General features: G+C 35.5%; 1 protein-coding gene and 1 pseudogene across 2 annotated transcripts in view; both read left to right on the top strand.

Moving 5' to 3' along the window:
• The window catches only part of WDR7 (WD repeat domain 7), a 389,130-nt gene that overhangs the window by 302,699 nt on the left and 69,145 nt on the right, over positions 1-17,286 (top strand). The gene's annotated exons all lie outside the window — the stretch shown is intronic.
• LOC126941621 (uncharacterized) lies at positions 12,229-12,427 on the top strand (annotated as a pseudogene).

The raw sequence follows: 17,286 nt of genomic DNA, 5'->3' as shown, positions 1-17,286 counted from the left end.
TTTCATGAAATAGGAAACTCCAAAGTCAATGGCATGAGTATCTGTGGTTCAGATATGTGATGTTTGTTTTTAAAATCTTTATATAGTTTTGTATTCTTTTTCTTTTTGTTTCCTTCCTTTTACCCTTTTTAAAATGTGCTCTGGGTTTTGTCTTAGACTAACCTCTTTAATGCTGCCTTATGCCAGTATTCGGCTGCTGTGGTTGACAGATCACAAAATGGTGTGAAACTTCATTAGTGTTCTTCGTAAATGAAATATTTATGGATGCATCCAGAAAAGTGCTTATGATTTGGGTATTCACACAGTACTATTTTTTTGTGGATCTCTCTAATAATAATGTGAAAATCTAAAATGTATACAAAATATTAGCTAATATGTATTTCAAAGTAATATATAAGTAAAAAACTACCAGACGACATTATTGCTTTCATATCTGTAAAAAAGTAATAAATAATTTTTAGTCAACATTGTAAACATGATCTTCCACATCTAAAGTTGTATTAATTTAATTAAGAGCTAATGTAGTGTCCTGAAGTCATTGAGTATTTAAAAACAGAATGTATTCTGACTGGTGGTAAACATAAAATTAACTATTCTCTGTGAGTCCAAAGGTAAAATAGCATTATATATAGAATGCTGAATAATCCTGAGTTTGGGTTTTATTTTGTTGTTTAGTTTTTTTCACCTTCACCAGTGGGCTTGTAGGGTTTTTTGTTTGTTTGTTTGTTTGTTTGTTTGTGGATTTTTGTTTTTTGGGTTTTTTTTGAGATGGAGTGTCACTCTGTTGCCCAGGCCGGAGTGCAGTGGCGCGATCTCAGTTCACTGCAACCTCTGCCTCCTAGGTTCAAGCAGTTCTTCGCCTCAGCCTCACAAGTGGCTGGGACTTCAGGTGTGTGCCACCACGCCCAGCTAATTTTTGTATTTTTTTTTATTCATTTATATATTGAATAAACTCAGAATTTCTAAGGAAATGGCTGAAGATATTCCTTCAGCCCGTGCATTCCAGAGATACACCATGAGCTTTTAAAGACTTGCCCTTAGAGCCACAGAATGCCTGCTGATGACTGTAAGTGCAGACTTTCATTAATCAGGTTTTATCTAAAACTCAGCTGAGAAACACAGAGCACTAAGAAGCTAGTTTAGAGTACATGTGGTCCATTTATTCCTTGGAATATTCTAGTTTACATCTTTAGATTGGGTGAAACCATCCAAGAGCTCCATTTTTTTCTAGGCTGTCTGTTCTCCTCCGAGGTTTCTTTGCCCATGTTCCTCTTCAGCATTAGGCCTGCCGTTTGCATGGAGGCACCTTTCAAGGGAGTGCGTAAGAACGGTGGTCCTATTATCGCAGGGCTGTCATGTTGATGTCACTCGGTACATTGTTTAGTGTCCCTTCTGTGAAGACTCAAGACGTTTCTTTTAAATCTAGATGACAGCTCATTTTTCTTTTCGTAAGGAACCTAGAATGTGGTTTTTGTTTGTGTTTTGTTTGTTTGTTCGTTTGTTTTTCCCATATAACCAGTGTTAATTTTAAAATTTGCCTTGGCCATTAAGCCGCTCAAAGCCAAAGTCCCTGCTTATGTCTAGGAAGTTATGGCTTTTGTCTCCCGTATTCCTTCCCTCATAATCATACCTTCAGCTTTGTCTTTTTTGTCTATCTTTTTACTGTATTCTAGAAGCTTCCCTAAGTCCTTTATGTTATGTGTGTATGTGTATGAAATATGTATGTGTGTATGTACCTTAGTACATGTATGTATATGTGTATATGAAATACACGGTTTTATTTCAAAAGCCATGAAAGTAAAAATCATTGTAAGAATATTAGCTATGATTATTTTCTAAAATAAAAAAGACATTTTTTGTATTAACTGAAATACTTTAGATCTTCCTGGAGTCGTTTATATAGCTATAGATATTTTTCTATAACAAATCCAGTAAAAGTTATAAAAATCACACACTATTAACTAGCTGTATTAACGTTACAGTCATAGCTTTAAATATTTCCTAATCACATTTCACTTTCTGGGATATTAATAATATAGTGTCATCTACTAATAATACAAGAAAATTACTTAGATTTCAGTGCCCTTGAAAAAATGTAGCACACACATCCTTCTTAACACAGTTATACAAAATGGTTCTCCTGTCAGATTTTTTATCGGTGTAACAAATATGAGTGTATTATTATATAGGAATTAAACTGCATCCATTTTAAAGCACAAACATATTAGCCACAAGACTGCTGCAGCACTGAATTAGTTTTATGTTTATAAATAAGCAGAATAGGAAGCACAATAAGGTAACATTTAAGAAATGAATCTCTGTAGGTTCTTTCCCAGCTAGGCCTTGGCTTTGCCTTCATACGTCTCCTCGGTGATCTTCAAAAAGGCATCGTCTAGCACTCTAGATAATTATTGTTAGAGGGTTCTGAGTAATTTACATTTAATTGCCTGGACTATAAATAATACAGCATCCTCAGTTAAAAATACCCTAGACGCCAAGAAAGTAGAACCGACTCCTTTCAAGGCTTGGGAGGATAAACATCACTGAAATTTCTTCAGAATTCTTTGTTAAAATTTCGTTGCAAGTTGCCATGTCACTGAACTCAGATCCCCATGTGAAGTCCCTCACACAGAAGACCAAGGAACACGGAGTGTGCCATGCTTGACTCAGTTGGATGATGTGTCTTCCTTTGGTCTCTGGATCAATGCTGACTGGTATTACACTACTCAGTGTGCTGCAGCAGCATGAAACATGAAGGCGTAGAGCAGTACTTGCGGTGTGCTCTGTACAGATGTTACTGAACCCAGAGAAAAGCACTCTAGAACCTGTACGTGTGATACGCACATGTTCCAAAAGGAATGCTTGTTTTTTATTTGGCAAAATTATTCTTTACTAATGTCAGAATAGAGAGGTTTAAGCTCTTAGAAGCTGCTATCAAGGCTCCATTAGAAACGAAGATAAAATACTTCTACAAATACAATGTACTTTTTAAGTTTAAGGTGATTGTATTATGATCTTGAGGTCTGGTAGTGGCGTAATACATGACAAATAAAGGATTAGGGTTTTTTTTAATGAAATTGTAAGTCGTAAGAGATTTTAGGATTTCTTCAGAGCAAAAATTAGATATACCTCTAGATGTGATTTTTTGGTCACTTAAAACTACACAGTCGTGCACATATAAGTAGCTTGAGGAAAGGGACTTTTCCCTTCATTTCTTTTATAGCAACTAGTAGAGGGCTCCAACTGGCCAAAGACCATATGTCCCAGCATTCCCAGATAGGTCGTTATTTCACGCACTTTTTTTGTTTTAAGTTAAGGCAGTTTATTTGATGTATAACTAAGAGTGATTTAATTTTTATGGTTTTTAAAGACTTGTCAAATAAATAAATTCACCAATTCCAAAAAAAAAAAAGAAAACCTTTGTTGGGCTCTGTCCCAATTTTTAGTTTAAAAAATATATACCCTGAGTGTAGCCACTCAGTAACGGTGGTTGAATAATGACACTAGCTATGCCGCTTCGTGTGTTTAGTCCTTAGTTTCATCCTGATAAATGGCATCAGTTCTTTTGCTTAAGCAGTGACCTTACTGCATTATTTTTATAGAATTACAAGTTGTAAAATTTTGATTCTGTAAAGGACCTTCCGTTATGACTTACTACTTCCTGTCCTTCATTTTAAAAACAGGCAAACTGACAAGCTTTTTTTATGCTGACAGTGAGACCACAGTGAAGCTCAGCTTTCCTGAACAGATCTCATATCTGCTCTGTGTTCTTAGAGTGGGGTGTGCACTGTTACACAGGCTTACACGTGTCAGGGGCACACATGGAGTTGAGCCATCTCATCAGAGGATGAGCTGGCCGTTGCTGAGTTCCAAGCCCAGGCCTCTTCCTCTCTATCCTTCATCTCATTTTCTCTCACCGCCTCTTGGACCTTGCTCTTTAGATAACTTTCTCTTTTATCCTTAACTTCTCCTTCTCTATGGCATCTCTTTTTCAGCCTGGAAGTGTATTTTGTTCTGTATCTTCTCCACCTACTGTCCAATCCATCCTTTCCCAGGACAAGGAGTTTACACTTCATCCAGTTTGTCACCTCTCCCACTCTCTTCATCTACTGGAATCTGATTTTTGCCGCCACTGGTTTTCTAAACCCTCTCTCTGTCTCTCTGTTTCCCTTTGGTTACAAACAATTTTTGATTACCAAACGCTTTTCAGTCTTTAAAGTAGTGGTTCTGAAACTTTTTGGTCTCAGGATCTCATCAAAATTGAAGACCTGAGTTTTTGTTTATGAGGATTGTATCTATATTTTCATCTTTTACAAATTAAAAATGAGAATTTTTTAAATATTGGTTTATTTATTTAAAATCAACTCATTTTGCATTGATGTAGAAACATTTTTGTGAAAAATATTTTCCAAAATGAACAAATACTGAGAAAAAGTAGCATCGCTTGACATTTGTCAGATCTCTTTACTGTCTAGAAGACAGGTGGAATTTAATAGCTATGCATGTCTTTCATCTGTTGCAGTATATTATTTTGGTTGGAAGATATGGTCAGAATTTAACTGCTCACACAGATATGTAGTTGAAAAGGGAGGAATGTTTTAATGGCCTTTTCAGGTAATTTTATATCTTCTTGGACACTGCACCAAAACTCAACATGTGATTGTTTTTTAAAGGTTAGTTGCAATGTGGAATCTGCAGTCACATGAACTTTACTGTTATATTAAATCCACTAGTGTATCTTGCACTTCGAATGGGTCTTTCACCTGCCCGTGATTTTGTAACATTATGCCCTGGTCTTCGGAGAATGTTGGTCCACTGAGTTATGTTGGCTGTCCATATATGGTCACTTTGCATTTAACAATATTAAAATATCACATTTGCTAATATTACTGTTGATCTCTTCAAAAACGTTAGTGTTGAGAAGCCAGATACAGGTTTCCAAAATTCTTATTTTTACTTAAAAGCTTGAACGTGTCATTGACAATAAATCTTGTCAGTTGTTTTCCTGGAAAGGCTTAACTTTGTTCATATTCAAGAAAGTATCTCTCAAATAACTGTAGTTTTTCTCTCAGTTATGCTTTCAAGTAAATGACGTTCGGTGAAAAAAGCAGCTAGTTCATTCTGCAAGTCAATCTTACAAGTGTTTTTCTCCAAGACAACCATGAGATTTCAGTATACAGAAGTGTTTTATGCATACTTCCCACTTTGTCACACTGAATATTGAAACAATGTGTACTCAAGGGTTGAAATTTCCTTGATTAATAACTTTTTCATCATGGATATTCTGAAGTGAAACTGTTCTGTTGTTTTGCTCACTGCCAGCATGGCAGTGAAGAACATTGCGACTGCTAAACGAGTACATGTCAGTGCCCCTGCCTTGATTCGGGTTAAAGTGTCAGCAGTTTTACCCACCATTGCTTTTGCATCATCAGTGCAAAATCAACGCGATGAAAAGGCCAAATAATATCTCAGTATTTTTATGAAAATTGTTTTGATCTCGTAGACTTCTCAAAGGAAAGGCATCTGCAAACTACAGTTTGAGAACCACTGATTTAGTGAAATCCTTTGTTGCACAGAATCATGAAACGTATTTTTTCTTTCTTAAAACTCTTTTATTTTCTGCATCTCCCATATCCCACAGTGATAACCTTTCCTACGATCCAGTACCTGGAGAGAAGGTAGCCTAGATTTCAGGAAAACTAAGGCTAGGCTTCCTGTAGCTCAGTAGAAATCCTGAAACTTCTATTTAATTTAAAGGACTGTTAACTTTTCTTGGGATTCCAGTGCCACTGGTTCCAGAAGGGGACCTCCTTAAGGAACCATGGGCATTTGATGTTAAAGCACCATGATACATAATTTTTGGTAGCAAATCTGCCCATTGTTTAGAGGTCACATTATAGATGACATCCTCTTAAATGTGTCAGACTTGCATTCTTGAAGCGCTATTCTCAAATTCTCTAGGCTCATTAGTCTTTTTTCTCTTCCTTTAATAAGGCCAAGCTTATTCCTGCCTCAGGACTTTTGTTTTTGCTATTTCCTCTGCCTAGAAGGCACCTCCTCCAGATATTGACATAGCCTGCGTGGTCTCATCATTCAGGTCAGCCTCCTCTGACCTCCCTATGTATAACAGCCTCCTTGCCATCACTCTCGCATTATTACCCTTTTAGCTTCACAGAATTTTATAATCTGCACTCCTCTTGTTTATCCTTTTTTTACTCATTAGGCCCTTAAGAACAGATAACTTCTCTGATAATTTCCTATTATAGTCCCAGCAACCTTAACTGTTGAATGATGAATGCAGAGACCCTGTGCCTGCACTGAGGATTAAAGGGTCTGCTCCTGGAACAGAGAGCCAGGGCGCACACTCCCATACCTCTTCCTCACACCCTCTTCCTCGTCTTTGTTACCTTGGCTTTCCCTTCCCTAGTTCAAAGTTACCTCTTCCCCATCCTAAATGGCATCTCATCCTGTCGATTCTAAGGTTATCCTACAGTCTCTTCTCAGCAACCCTAAGCACCTGGGTTTAGCTTGCTTTTGTTTCTTTGAAACAAAATTCTCAAAGATACAGAATATGTATAATTCCCTAAAATATGGAATATATATATGAAATCTTAAGATATAGACACACATGATGTATATATCTTAAGCTACATATATACTATATATCTGTATTATATATATATCTTATTTATATGCACACTATGTGTATATACACATACACATATACATATATACACTATGTATATAGTCTGCTTTTTCAAAGAATTAAGATTCCAAGTGAATAATTCTCAACCTATTTAATCTTAGGACCCCTTTAAACTCTTAAAAATTATTGAAGAACCCAAAGAACTTTTGTTTATAGTGAGTTATAGCTATCAATATTTGCCATTTTAGAAATTTAAACTGAGAAATTTTAAAATTATTTTATTTGAAAAGAACCCATTATATGTTAACATAAAAAATATTTTTATGAAAAATGATGCCAACCTCTTTGATGTCTGGCTTAACAGAAGTCAACTGGATTCTTCTATCTGCTTCCACCTGTGATATCTCAGATCATGTAAAATCTGGAAAACTCAGCTATACGTTCATGACAAAACGAGAGTGAAAAGGGCAAATAACATCCTGGTGTCAGTGTGGACACTTGAGAAGCACTGCTCTCAGCTGTCCCTATGGGACTGCGTCTTGTGAGACAGCGAATTCCAGGTGGTGGGGGCTCCTGCCTTTGCCACACCCAGCTGTGCAGTCTGGGGCACATCACTCGACTTCAGTTTCCTCCTGTAGGAAACAAGGGGCTCTTGTGCCTGCTAACCATGGCAACATTCAACTCCAAAATATTAAAAGTTTTGCGTAGCAGCTACTTTTCTCATGGCTGACTTACAAATATATGATTACCAACCATTATCTTACAATAAATTCTGAAACATGTTAAAATATATGCGTCTTAACATAGGGCTGTATGGACGCTGCAGCTTCTTTGATGCCTTCCTAAAAATTCTTTGAAGTAATTACTCTCAAACCTAATCCTGCACTGAGACTATTTAATGAACAAAGAACTCAATTAATATGGAAGGTAAATCACATGTTTTAAGAAAAACAAGGAGTTCCTATTTTGTTTAATGCTATTTTTGTATCTGATTAAGTTTTACGGGGAAAAAAAGTTTAAGTGGAAACCAAAGGGATAGTTTTTTTAAAAGCATGTTGCCTCTCTTACATTCAGACAATGGAATATTATTCAACAGTATTAAAAAAATTAGCTGTCAAGCCATGAAAAGACATGGAGAAATGCATATTACTAAATGCATATCACTAAATACAAGAAATCAATCTGAAAAGGCTATCTATTATATGATCTCCAGCCATATGACATCCTGGAAATGGCAAAACCATAGTCAGAAAAAGATCAGTGGTTGCCAGAGGTCAAGGGAGAAAGGATTTTCATGGTAGTGACACTATGTTATGTGATACATATGATACTCTAATGGTAGATGTATGCCATTATACATTCGTCAAAATCCATAGAATGTACAAAACCAAGAGGGAACACTAATGTAAATGATACGTAAATTTATCAGAAAGCTGCCACCCTGGTGCAGGGTATTGATAGTGGGGGAGGTCGTGTGCATGCAGATGTAGGAATAATACAGGAACTCTACTTTCTCCTCAGTTTTGCTTTGATTTTAAAATATCTCTAAAAAATAAACTATTTTTTAAAAAGCATATCATCCACTCATACTTATTAAAGAGATAAAAAATCAATACAAACTTCAGTCATACTTAATGATGATATTTACAATACTATATGGTGTTTATCTTTAGAACTGAAAATAAAAATGAAAAGAAAATATTTTAATTGACTGTTTTTTAACATATAAATGGCTAATCTTAGTACCCAGTTCCAAAATTAGAAAAAAAGAAGCCACTCAAGAAATAGGAATCAAAAAATGGGACTTGTTCAATTTAACAAAGTAAAATATTTTTTAAGCACTTTTGTGACTTCTCTGAAAATTTCCAATTCATTCAGTTATTCGTTTATCTGTGCTGTATGCCATGCTGGGCCTGTCAGGCAGTCCCTGCCCTAAAGGGCCTTAAAGTTGGCTTGGCAGAGACAGAGAGGTCAATCAGTGAGCTGCCATAAACGCTATGAGAAAAGGGTGTCCAGGACACACAGAAGATTCCCAGTGCCATGATAAGAGGGACACAAAGGAGGGAGCTGGCAGTTGTGCATAGAGGAAAGGAGAACTGGTAGTATTTTAGCAGAGCTCTCAAAGATGAGTAGATGTTTATCAGGCAGATATATCCTTCTGACTCCAAAATCTATGCTTATTTTTATATATAAAAATGACTCTCATTGAACGAAATGCTAATTAAACACTATTGTGAATTGCTGACTAATGAATCAATGATTACTTTGCAAAAATGACAGTTTGTATTCTTTTACATTGCATATTTCATGGCTAAGAATGAAGAAATTCTCAAGCACCATGTACATAGAACTGAACAATATATGTAATGACTTAACTACTTTGGCTTTCCAGTAGAATTAAAAACATAAGTAGTAGCAAGGAAGGTACTAACTTGAAAGAATTTGGGATATAATTTTCTCTAATTTACTTAAGATGGATAAAGCACATGAGTTTTAATACTATTGATATTAAAATTTAAAGTGTTTAATATTGTTTTTGCTGGATTTAACTGATTAACTTTTAGTTGACTTTTGTTGGAAGTTATCTTAGTATTTACATAGAATAATGTGCTTTATATTAAAACACTCATTCACTTGTGTCCTCTAAATGAAATTATTTCTTACTAACACTTGTTTCTATTAAATATAGAGAACTATGGCATACCATACAGCCGTTAAAAAGATTGAGGTAATCCATTTCTACCGACATGGAAAGATGTTAGTAAAAGAGAAATTTTAAAAGAAACTAGCAATAGTACAGAAGAGTATGTAAAATAAAATCATTTTTAAAAAAGAAAACTATCTGTGATGATCATTATTCATACCTATACAGGTATATATATGAAGAGAAAAAGATCTGGAAAGACACACCCCAAGCTATGACTGGTGGATACTGGGGTGATGAGAGGGGATTCTTGGTAAAGAGTTACTTTCACTTCTTAACTGTTTTTCTATAATAAATCATCTGTATTTCTCTTTTCAATGAGTGTATTTCTTTAAAATTGGATATATATTAGAATAATGCAAATGAAAGAAATAGTAAAAAGTGTCATTGGGGAAACATTATAGCTATAACACAGATAAGATTTTAAAAATTCAAGGTAAAATAAGTATTTAAACTTTTGAACTGAATGAAAAAAACTAATCTAGACAGAACAGTTAAAAGTCTGTATTTTCAGAAATAGCTCACCTTTTCTTAAACTTGGTTATTATGTAGACAGACTGATTGATTTTGCTTTTCAACTGAAAAGCTGAATCAGCTCTGTTCACCTAAATGGGCACTTAAAATCTAGTAAGGAAATGAACACTGTCTACTTTAGAACAGTGCATGAGCTCATTTTTTAAGAAACTCCTCCAAACCTGTGGTTTGTTTTTATCCCATATGGTGATTACAATAATGGGATGTAAAGTAGCTTCAGTCCTAAATTCCAGTAAAATTCTTAAGTTAGGTCCCATTTTATAGAATACATTTCATAATTAATAATTTTAGATGTTACTTCTATATTCACAAGTAGAAATCCCTCTAAAATAATTCTAGTCCAGTTTGTGTACCGTAAAATCTCCCAGACAGGTGGCTGTCTTTTAATACTAAAGTTCTTAATATTAAAACAAAAAACTAGACCTTCCAGCAGTATTCCATTTCACTGTATAACAGGAGGAATATTTAATTTTCAGCCTGTTTGAAATGCTATAGCAAAGTGTTTCAGACCAAATCCCTATTATATTAGCAAATTTAGACTGAAACTATAAAATAATTTGCAATTATTATCAGGTTTATAGTTGTAAATCATAAGTATTTGAAAATATATAAATTTAAAATATTCTGAGCATCCATTTTCCTTATGTTTTAGCATGTTATTAGTTGACACTTATTTGCCATAGGAAAATAGGAAATTAACTACATCTTATGTAATCTTTCTGTAGTATATATTCAGAGATGCGGGTGGATGATGATGATGATGATGATGACGATAGCTGATAAGGTTTGCATGTACCTACCAGTGTTTACTATGTGTCAGGCACTGTTTTAGGTACTTCTGTTGCATTAACTCATTTCAACCACACATACCATAATAAGTACTGTTATTGTTCCCATGTTCCATATTAGGACACTGAGACATAGACAAGTTAAGGAACTCACTCACGGTTACACAATTAGTAAGTATAGATCCAGGTGATAAGGAGCCTGTTTCTCAGCCATTGTGCCTCAAACCCTAGATGTGCATGCTATTTTTCCTTGCAGGATTTCTGATGCCTGGATAGCCCAGGAAACATTTTTGATCTTGCTTTTAACACGCCAGCTGCAATGTGCTTGTCGCAAGTTTTTCAGAGGGAAACGAACTACTCAGCAGGAAATACTATTTACAGTGTGCAAAACCCTGACTGGGAAGTAGTGACTCTCAAATGGAATTCTGCAGTGTCTATCACCATCCCAGAATGAGAGATACTTCATTTGGTTTTTTGAACTAGTGCTCTCCACAGGAATGATGCATTTCTGGAAAACATTTCCCCACCCTCCACCATTCATAGCCCCCAAAACTAACAATACAGCTCACCCTGAGCAGATGCCTTCACCAAAGCCACTTTGATGTCTGTGAACCTTTCAAACATATTAGCAGCATGGCAGCCTGAAATTCTGGAGGGTGTGTACAAACATGTTCTAGAAAGTGCCTCTTCCTGAACAAAACTGTCCCCCTTGATTGTGACTGTGGCATCTGTGAGGGCTGTTGACCAATTCTCTGAGGACCTCCTCTTGAATCTTTTAGACTGAGCTCCTCAAGTTTGTGGCCCTGAAAGAGCTCTTTGGCATCTTGTCCTGTCTAGCCAAGGAGGTTGAGGTAGTTAGTTGTCACTGGTACCTTCTTGGGGTCAAAGTGACACGTACATTGCTCCACTGTAGAAGTCCTGTTGCTGTTTCCTGTAGAACTAGCTTGACTGTGTTGTGTAATCAAATCTTTCCTGTGGTTTCCTGGGGATACCTCATAGGTATTTCCTTTCCCATCCAGTATGCATGATGAAAAAAGGGATGCAACATGCAGTTGATTCGATTTTAAATAATTTTTCTTTACATTAAGAATGTAACCTACATGCATATCCTGCAGACTGTAACCAAGTGGATCAATCTAAAAAGTCACTTTGTGTAAAGTAAACCAAATATGTGATACTTTTTTCCCTCTTATTGGCAAAAAAAGTATGAAGTTTGCTAATACTAATTAGGAACATTCTTTCGGTGAAAAGTGAAGGCAATTTTGCATTGCCTACTAAAATTTAAAATGTACATATGCTTTGACACAGCTTTGGTGTCTCTATCCTACAAAAATACCTAGGTGTATACAAGGATCTGTATACAGTATAACCTAAGTTCCCATCAGAAAAAGAATGGTTAAATAATGTAGTGCACATACGCAGAACTACAGTGCAGAGGTGAGCGAGAGTGACGTGAGATCCATGTGTGCTGACATGAGAGGACCATCCCATGAAGAAAACAAAGTTGCGGAAAAGTATGTGTAGTATGTACATCACTTGTATTCAAGGTTAAAAAATAGACTATACTTTCAGTGATCATTTCTATACTTGGTTACTAGGGAAATTGCTCTGAACGTGTAGGCAGCAGAAACCACAAAGAGGAGGCGCAGCATCCTCCCCTGAGCGTGTTGCTTCCCTGCAACTGCCCTTTGCCATTGATGATAGTTCTTCTCTTCTTCTGCGAGAGGAAGAGGGACAGGACGCGGTCTGAATGGTAAAAAATAAAAAAATAAAAAAAAATAGAAAAGCTCTTGGAAGATCCAGATCCAGTAAATAGTTAAGAGTAGTTACTGTTAGTGGGTGTGAACCATTTTCAATCATGTTAAGAATTCCTAAAAACAACTGGATAAGAATTGTTCATAATACCTCAGCTACTTTTGAAAATACATGTACAGATGCTTAGGACAGTGCCTGATACATAATACTCAGTACATGTTAGCTGCACATAGTAGTCGTTGTGGTATTATTTTTGGGGAAAAAAGATAGTTGTATTCCCTGTATTCTCTTTTGTGTACGCTTAGATTTAAGATGGTTTCATGTGAAGCTGGAGGTTAATCTTGGATTAATTGAAGTGTTTCTTGTTGCATTCTAATGTTCAGGGAAGTGATATCCAGCAGTAACTTCACGTCCTAAGATCATTGCAAATTACCAAAGTCATAAAGTGTTTTTACAGGTTTCCATCCTTTTGCCAAGTCCTAATTCTGCTGAGAGTTGCATGTTTTCTATTTCTTTTTTCAAATTAACTTTTAAATTTCACACATTTTCTCTTATTTGCAGACCATTTTTTATAAAGACTAAAAGTTCATCAATTCAAGGGAAAGTATAAATAGGGAGTGCCAAAGTTATTTAGAAACTCAGGTACTGAGTGTTTGGCAAACTCTCAAGCAACATGGTGTGCTTCCAAGTGATTTGCTGTGCCAGAGTAGACTCAGTTCATATTTGTGTTTCAAACTCAAACCATCCCTCTCCGTGTTTGTACACCCCACTGTGAGTTGCTCCTCAATAGTTGAAGTCACAAATACATCTTGGCAGAACTGGATTGTATCTCTCCTCCCCAATAGCCTGTTCTAGTAATAGTTAATAACGATTGATCAATGATTATCTTTTAATTACGTTTTGCCCTATTTCAATAATGGCATCAAAGTGATACCATTTCTATTGAAATTTTTGTGTGCTAATATAAATCTTTGGCAAATTCTTAGAGTCATTTTTTTCCCGGACAACATTTATATTGAAAATATATTTTATTGTGCATATTACTATTTAGACTATTTGTATTTACCTTTTTGAATTTCAGCTCATGCAATCTTTTCTAATTCCCTAATATATAATTACATAGTTTTTATTATGTAACTGTCAGTCTCATGCTAAGGTACCCAGACTCCAGAAGCCGTTACAGATAACTTCTTGTAAATCTACAATTGTTTTTCTCAATTGAAAATATATTTCTAAAAGGGTCATAGGAGAGCCCATTTCCTGATTTCTGCCATTTTTGGACAGTTTTTGTTTCCTTTGTTGTTCATCTCAATTATTATTTTAGACCCTATAAAATACTCATTGGTCATAAAAATCCGTATTTAACATAGATTGTACACTGGTGACTGAAGGGTAAGTGTAATGTTTCAAACTTCACTTACTGTTGCATCCTACTTGCTTGGACCATATTTATGTATTCATGCAAAACACGAAGTCCCAGATGGAGGATAAAAAGCAATAAATAAAAATTATTGTTTAATATCTCAATGATGATGGGCATAATCAAGAAAAAGTAGGATATTGAGTTAGAAGTAATGGGTAAAGGGCTGTGGCATTAAACAGGGTGGCCCATAAAAGCCTCCTTTGTCAAGATAACTTTGGAACAGAGATGTAAATGAAGTGAGGGCATGAGCAATAGTGGTTAACAGGCTGATGAGATTTTCAAGCAGCGGGAGCAGCAACTGTCAAAACCCCAAATGGGAACCCCCTTGACATATTCAAGAAAGTGCAAGGAGATCACTGTGACTAGAGCAGCACGAACAAAGGAGAGAGGTGTCAAGTCCTGAACAAGGCTGTGAACAGAAGAGAGGTGATTTATTGTTGAAAAGTTACTCTGACTGCATGTGTACAGTGATGAAAGCATGGAGATCAGTGACTTTCAACATGTTGGATGATGACCACCTCAGCTCCAGCAAGAAACGTACTTTACATCATTACCCATTTCCACTTTATTCTTCTTTCACTGACTTGAGTGGTGATGTGCTCTCTGGTTTCACTTGTAGTCCACCTAGCAGAAGAGAACTATTGTTCAAACATGAATATAAAAATGGTTCTTGCCAGGTCATGGCCAACTGCCTAAGTGACATGTTATCAACACAGTGAACTGGAGACTAAGACACCATTTCCAGAAGGCTCAGCACAGAAGAACACTTACTCTGAGACCCCCAAATTTTACAGGAATTTTCATCCCTTAGGAAAATTCCGGTCATGCAGGATCCGGTCAAGATTAGAAAAGTGCAACTTTAAAAACTATAATGGACCCTTCTCTTCAATCCATTGATCCCTTCAGGGCAGAGAACAAGTAATGTGCGTCCTTCGTCTTGACAGAACCTACCTGGAGGACTGGCTCCAGGAAAGAGCAGACTAGGAGGATGGTGGGCTCTGGAAGCCTCAGCAGGGATTGGTTCACTGCAGCTGGTTCCCATGGTGAATACTTAGGAAGTGACTGTGTATATACCACTGATTTCTTCTGTAAAGAGAGCCACTGCTAAAGGAATAAAAAGTTTAACAAGAAATCCTAAGATTAAAACATGCCTTAAGACCTTCACTGTCCAGAATTCTTTAAGTTATTGTTTACAAGTATTAGTCCAGTAGTAAATTCCAAAGAATGAAAAACGCAGACCTGTAATATATATGGTCCTTTCAGGCAGAGTAAAGATTTGATTCCAAGAATAGATTTGATCTTTCTACCATAAATAATGGTGTTTGTAGATGATATAGAAGGATGAGTTTGATATCCAGAGCATAGAAAATGGGCAATGTAACAAAACCTCTTCAGTTTCTAGTTTCACTAAGTAAGATTTTGTCAACACAAGTATATTTTACTAATGTATTGTTTTGAAGAGGGTTATTTTGGGGGTAATTATTTTCAGTTTTGCAAAAAGATGTTGGCAATATAGTTGTTAAATTTGTGCAAATAATAGGTAAAGCAAAATACCACTGCAAATTATATTTTCCTATGTGTATTAACCTGCACAGAATAAATACTTGCTGAAACATTTGTTAGATATTATATTCTGTGTACCATAATAGGACATAAATTATTCATGACTATATGTGTATAGATATAGATGTCAATATATGCACAGATACAGATACAGTGATGCCCAATACTTAGACCACTGTAATTATCGAGTAACAAAACGGTAAATGTTTTTTAAACTCTTCTAAATCATTTTCATTTACAAGTGTGAGAATGGCAGATTTTGAATGCTGATTCCCACTCTTTCTCTTAAGGTAGAGTGATATTCTTTGGACAAGAAAAACTTTGAGAAACTAGCTTTTTCCTAACCACTTAATAGCTGGGGAAGCTTCATATGTTTTAGGAGCTTTCTATATCCTTCCTTCTCTCAAACCAATGTACAGAGAGGACACTGCCATTCATGAGCACAGAAAATCCACCCAGCAGGACACACTGAAGTAGTTTCCTTCCTGTTACTAAAAGTTAAAAAAAAATTAAGCATTAACCTTCCACTAAAGGGGAAGAGGCTGGTTATTCAGTGGGGCTTAGGGGGTAGGACAAAAATATTGTTCAGTATATTACTTGGTAATAAGTAACAAACGAAAGTTTAAAAATGTAATGGTTTGTTTTCCAGATTTATGAAATATATATGAATGTCATAGTGTCTGCCAATGCCAAATGGCTTTGTCAGAATACCCCTGGTTTCAGAACGCTCCCACATTCAAATATCTTGTCTCTCTCAGCCTTTATTACTAGAATTTTGGAAATGCTGTCTCATGCCCTAGTATACCTCAAGAAAGCATCAGAGAAATGAGATTTTTTTCTGTCATGTTTTATGTCACCCTCCCCCTTATAAAATATAAATATTAACAGAACAGTTAGTTTTGTATTATGGAACCCAAGGGGAAAAGACAAGGAATGTGTAATAGAATTGATGCAAAATCCTCCTAAATATTTAGGGTAGGCCATTTGTTCATCTGGGCAACTCACACTGAGACAATAGGACTAGATAATGGGAAGGTATATTTGAAACTATTCGCAGATATAAAATGATACCTAATTTATACTTCTCATAATTTTTATTCTTAACTTCAGGCCCTAGCCTTATAGACGTGAAATCAATATGGCAATGCACAGACAAGGAATTCAAATACTTAACCTCATCATGAAAATTAATCTGGAAAAATAAAAATAAATAATAAATCAATCTCTTACAATCTTCAAACCATCCTTGCTGAATTATGCAATATAATATAAGTACCAAATATGCTTATTCACACTGCTAAAAGCCATGGCTATCATTTAGATAAGCTGGTAAACATGGGAAATCAAGGAAACTTGACCGGATAACTTTTTCTGGTAGACAGTTTTCTGATTTTATTCTAAATTACTGATACGAACTTAGGCATAAATTTTATGTAGTCTTTTTATGATTGTTCTGCCAGAAAGTATATTTTACTCTTTAATACTATAATAAACCAGGAGAACATAATTACATGAAATACGTAAGCCTTTTCATCTTTTCCATTTCTGCACAAATAGAAATATTTGCATTGTAGTCACTGTAGCACAACTGGATTTTCATATTTAATTTTTTTGTATTTGGCCCTTATTTCTTGTTTCAAAAATTCAAGGGTGTTTGTAATTGTAAGATGTTTCTGTTGAAAATAATTATTAAGAGGCCAAAGTGATATTCTACATCATTTTTCTTTCAGTTAATTTTTAAGAATTACTAAAATGAAACATTTTTGAAAAATCACAATATATTTACTATGGATATATTTATTTCAAAATATATATCAGAGCTAGCTTTAACCTTTGAAATGTTGCTGTCCACTTCCAAGTGCAGGTCATCTCA

The sequence above is a fragment of the Macaca thibetana genome, chromosome 18 (assembly GCF_024542745.1).
Source record: "Macaca thibetana thibetana isolate TM-01 chromosome 18, ASM2454274v1, whole genome shotgun sequence".
Lineage (NCBI taxonomy): Eukaryota > Metazoa > Chordata > Mammalia > Primates > Cercopithecidae > Macaca > Macaca thibetana.
Note: the sequence above shows the minus strand (reverse complement) of the source record. Positions and strands in the feature narration are given on the sequence as shown.